Source organism: Ruditapes philippinarum, unplaced genomic scaffold, assembly GCF_026571515.1.
Source record: "Ruditapes philippinarum isolate M1 unplaced genomic scaffold, ASM2657151v2 ctg9580_1_1_1_1, whole genome shotgun sequence".
Taxonomy (NCBI): domain Eukaryota; kingdom Metazoa; phylum Mollusca; class Bivalvia; order Venerida; family Veneridae; genus Ruditapes; species Ruditapes philippinarum.
In genome coordinates, this window is record NW_026857606.1 from 27,517 (window position 1) to 33,402 (window position 5,886).

Consider the following 5,886-nt stretch of genomic DNA (forward strand, 5'->3'; position numbering starts at 1 on the left):
AATTGACGGTCTCCGGTCTCCGTTTACGGACAGTTTAGGGACCGGAGACTGGACATTGAACAGTGCACGTAATGTACGAAAGAAATATTTTAGGGGCCAATATTGCAAAAAGAATTAGCATTTTTAGAAATTCGTTATCCAAGTTGCTGACTGGATATACCTTGATGACATTTTTAATTAAACCTTTGCTAATTTTTAATCAAACCTTTACAGTAAAGATACTGTACATGCAATGCTCCATTTTTCATGCAAAGACAGATGTCCAGTCCTATTAATAATAATTAAGGGTACTGACACAGAAATTTAACAAAACAGACAGAACAGAACTAAAGTTTTATTTCTTGGCATAAAAAGCTCATCACCATATTACATATACAAATACAGCATATAATACATAAAATTAATGGCACATGACATGAACATATATAATTGCAAAAAAAATGGTTTATGTCAATTATGAAATGTGAGAATGTTTAATGAGATAAGATTTTACTTAAAAAGCATATGAACATGTTTTGCTGTGAAAATGTTTTGTTGTTGGGAGTTATTAATATCAAGTAGACTTCACAAATTAGTGATATAACACAAACACGTGTATACTCTACAAGATGTAACTTTATTCTCCTAAAATTCCAAACATCGGGGTACTAGCTAGACATGTTATTGAGCATGCGCAATGTGCATATATTTTAAACTACCTAATCAGCTGATATTACAACAGAATACATATATATACAAGAATTAACGTAAATTAAGTAATAGTTATAGTACTTGAAACGTGTTAGTTACGAGGATATAACACTGGCTGGGGCGACATCAATTGAGGGGTGTTTCTGCCAAAAAAAAAAATGGCGAGGCCGTGAGGCCGAGACAATTTTTTTTCCAGAAACATCCCGAGATGTCGCCCAGCCAGTGTTATACCCCCGTAACTAACGAGTTTCATATACTATAACTGTTTTATCGCAATGACATGTTTTCTTTTTTTGTAATAGAAACAAATAAATAAATAAATCGTTAGCTACATTTATGATAAGGCAGTTTTTCAAGTTGTTTTCGCTGCCGCAAAAAAAAATATATATACTAAAGACATCCAATGTTAGAGGCGGATTGTAAACTGTCAAGATTAAAGGGCTTTTTTTTTCAGTGGAAATAATTCATTCAGCGGATGTACCTTTTGATTAAATGAGAGTAAATTTCATTTCAATAATTATCTTTGTTTATATTTTTCATTGTATTTATATATTTATTTTATTTTATTTTATTGATTCCCCCCTTTTTTTTTTGCTACTGGGAATGGTCGTTACCACTGCCCCATTGGCTACGAAAAAAAAAACTGCATTGATATATACAAAGTGCGAAAAAACTCGACCGATATATAACAGTCGAGTTTTTTTCCTATATGAATAGTTATAGTACTTGAAACGTGTTTGTTACGAGGATATAACACTGGCTGGGGCGACATCAATTGAGGGGTGTTTTCAAGTTGTTTTCATATCAATACAGTTTTCAAATGCTCATTGAAGTGTACTGAGTATAATGGGTTAGTAAGAACAAAGGAAAAGTTCCAAACCATGCGATAACTATACAAACAGTCAATCGCAACTACTCGGCCCTTTCCGTCAGTCTTCGGATACAATAGTATGAATACACAGAACGGATGCGGTATTTCGGTCTAACCTACGCTAAGAAACTGAACATGTAAACAAATAGTAATTTAATGCTGGGAGCTGTTGACAAGTTTCTTTCCAATATATGTAGTAAAAGTCCACCTAAAATAAGTGAATTCATAGGTACAAAAGCAAACAATACATTACTTATATATTTATTATTATGATTGTAGAAACCGAAAGTTCAAAAAACCAACCTGTTGACATTTTAGTCGGATTTGTATCAGTGGGCCCATACTTAAATTACAAATTGTTGTCAGACATATTTTCAAGCATAAGAGTACCGTGACACACATTAGATGTCAACTATATACATTCGTTTTACATTATCTCTGTTTCTGTTTACGTCTGAAACCACGTGGGAGAACTACTTTCAATCCGTATTGTTTCCCAGGTTATTATAGATAATAGCCGAGGCAGTTCCGAATGATAAACAGTAATATTTTTTTATATAAAAAAAGAACTAAGAAAAGAAATAAAGGTGTTGTCGAAGAGACAGCCTAAGGAATTAAAGCAGCATGACCCCAGATTCATGCTAGTTTTCATGAAAATTTCGAAAATGCATTAAAAAGTAAAACATTATGAACTGAATAAAGAAAGAAGTTAACACATTGCAAACGGCACTTAAAATCCACGCAAAATATCAAAAAGGGTCAAAATATGTAAAATAGCCCTTACTGCGTTTGTCACGCAATAGGTAGGGCTAATATGGTGATAAATACTGCAAAATCAGTCACAAATCACACTTCACATAAAAAATATAACTTGAATATTTTTCCTTTTCTTTAAATCTTAGTAAATCTTTCTCAAGTTTGATTTTTCTTGAAATAGAATTATTTATCTAGAGTCTAGGAGCTTTAAAGGTCATGCTGCAACTTTCCAGCTTTAATTAAATTACTGGTGTATAAAACCGCATGTGCGGCCCCTTCGTGCACTATTTCAGGATACCTGAATAGAACCGTATAAGCTTACTGAATATATAGATTGACATCATTTGAAATAATTTAAGCTTAATGGATAATTCTAGGGTAACATAAAACATAGGCCTATTAATTAATTTTATGATTATATTATTGTTGTTTGTTTTTAGCTCACCTGAGCTAGCTCAGGGTGAGCTTTTAGGATCGTTGAATGACCGTCGTCCGTCGTCCGTCGTCTGTCGTCCGTCGTTCGTCCACACTTGTTCGTTAACACTCTGGTGGTCACATGTTTGCCTCAATCATCATCAAACTTGGTCAGGATGCTTATCTAGTTGATAGCTCGGATGAGTACGAACATGGGTCATCTCGGATGAAAAACTAGGTCACAGGAGCTAAAAATAGTAAAAAAACATTGTCAACACTCTAGCGGTCACATTTTTGCCTCAATCATCATCAAACTTGGTCAGGATGCTTGTGAGGGTGATAGCTCGGGGAGTTCGAACATAAGTCATCTCGGATTAAAAACTAGGTCACAGGAGCTAAAAATAGAAAAACCTTGTTAACACTCAAGTGGTTACATTTTTGTCTCAATGATCATCAAAAGTGGTCAGGATGCTTGTTTAGATGATAGCTCGAATGAATTTAAACATGGGTCATCTCGGATGAAAACCTAGGTCACCGGAGCTAAAAATAGAAAAACCTTGTCAACACTCTAGCGGTTACATTTTTGACTTAATCATCATTAAACTTTGTCAGGATGCTTGACTAGGTGATAGCTCGGACGAGTTCGAACATGGGTCATCTCGGATGAAAAACTAGGTCACAGCAGCTAAAAATAGAAAAAATTTGTTAACACTCTAGTGGCTACTGTTTTGATCCAAATATCCTGTAAATTGGTCTGACAGTTTGTTTCGATGATTTCTAGGCCAAGTTCGAATATAGGTCACCTGGGGTCAAAAACTAGGTCACACCGCCCAAATGTTGAAAAACCTTGTTAACACTCTAGTGGTCACATTTTTTTACTCAATTATCATTTAACTTGGTCAGGATGCTTGTCTAGGTCATTGCTCGGATGACTTCGAACATGGGTCATCTCGCATAAAAAACTAGGTCACAGGAGCTAAAAATAGAAAAATCTTGTTAACACTCTAGTGGTCACATTTTTTTACTCAATTATCATTTAACTTGGTCAGGATGCTTGTCAATGTCATTGCTCGGATGACTTCGAACATGGGTCATCTCGCATGAAAAACTAGGTCACAGGAGCTAAAAATAGAAAAATCTTGTTCACACTCTAGTGGCTACTATTTTGATCCAAGTATCCTGGAAATTGGTCTGAAAGTTTGTTTTGGTGATTTCTAGGTCAAGTTCGAATATGGGTCACCTGGGTAAAAAACTAGGTCACACTGCTCAAATATGGATAATCCCTGTTAACACTCTAGTGGTCACATTTTTGACTCACCTGTCATGAAACTTGGCCAGAATGCTTGTCTAGATAATTGTTCGGATGAGTTCGATGGGACAGGTGAGCGATCTAGGGCCATCATTGCCCTCTTGTTTGTTTGTTTTATATGCATAATGATATATATGACCAATAACACACACACGCACGCACGCACGCTTGCGCACGCACGTGCATTCCCATGCACGTACGCACTCGCGAGAAAATGGGCACTGTATTCATTTAGGTACCGATATTCTTTTTTGAAAATTAAAATGACTTAACTGAGGTTCATGGAGTTTTTTTTTATTTGTACACCAATTTATTTAGGTCTGGACAAATGAATTGTGTGCAAAATTGCAGATCGATTTTCAAGAATAATTATTAATTGAACGTGGAAACTGATCCAAAATGAAAAAACGTAAATCAAATAATATTCATGTTTACTTAAGAAAGAAAATATTGAATCGGACATTCATTTCGGTAGATATAGGTGGTATAAGTAAAGAAAAAAAGAACTTTGTGATATTTATCATGAAATATTTAACTTTACTTTAGTTTAGTTGATTTTTATTTTCCGTGAATATCACATTACGTGCAATGTGACGTACGTATACAATATTAAACTACCCGTATATAATATCTAAATTAAGCCTAATCAAATGTTTATAATACAGCATTTGATACATCCTAACTCGCTCACCAATGTCTTAGAATCTCTAGACTTTATGATCTTATATGAAAAAAAATGCAATAAATTATTTTTTGTGATGTCTTTTTTGTGGTACGTCACCATTTTTTACGTATATCAAACATTATGAGCACTTCTTACTGTAGATTTTGTGCAAGAAGGATTTGGCTACAATCGATTTCGCTTAATGAGTATACGATTAAACTGTGTGGAACAAAAGAACGTAATAAATTTCATGTATGAACACTTACATATACATAGTACAAAGCCTGTCTAATAGAAAAAAGAAATTTCGTATATCAGATGGGAGGATTTAATTTCCCGTACTTAGGAAAACCGAAACCGGCAGTCAATGTCCTAATGTGAACCGGGCATGGCATGTATATTTAAATATTATTAAATATCAATAGAATTATTAAATAAAAAGTATTTTGGACTAATCAAAACAGCGTATAACACGTTGTACATGTTTCACTTGAGTCAAGTGGATGTTTTACTACAAATAAGACTAAACATAGTATCTTATATATGTTTTGTTTCATTACTTCTCAGTACAACTGACACATTATTGTCGGGTGTATGGAAGCATGGTTGAAGTAGACATTTGGTTCTGGTCACATGTGGACATTGCAAATTGGTTGTTTATTATATAGACTGTTGTAATGAAATATGATTCAATGTTGCTCCATAAAACAGCCGGGGTTGAACATACATTTTACCAGTAACTTTTTATTAACAGTATTTTTTTTTTAATTAAGTTTTCCAATTAATAAAGGGAGACAGACTTTGCCTTTTTGATCAACTTTATCAACTTGTACTGATAATTTATCTTCTAGCATTCCTGAAAACTGAAATGCCAATAAAACTATATTTCATAAATATTTCAACACACATCGTATATAATATATATATATATATATATATATTATATATATATATTATATATATATATATATATATATATATATATATATATATATATATATATATATATATATATATAACATAGCATATTGAAAGTAAATATATAATATATATATATATATATATATATATATATATATATATATATATATATATATAATATATATATATATAACATAGCATATTGAAAGTAAAGACAGCAATTTAAAGAATTTTCTTACGTTTTATAATAATCTTATTGTT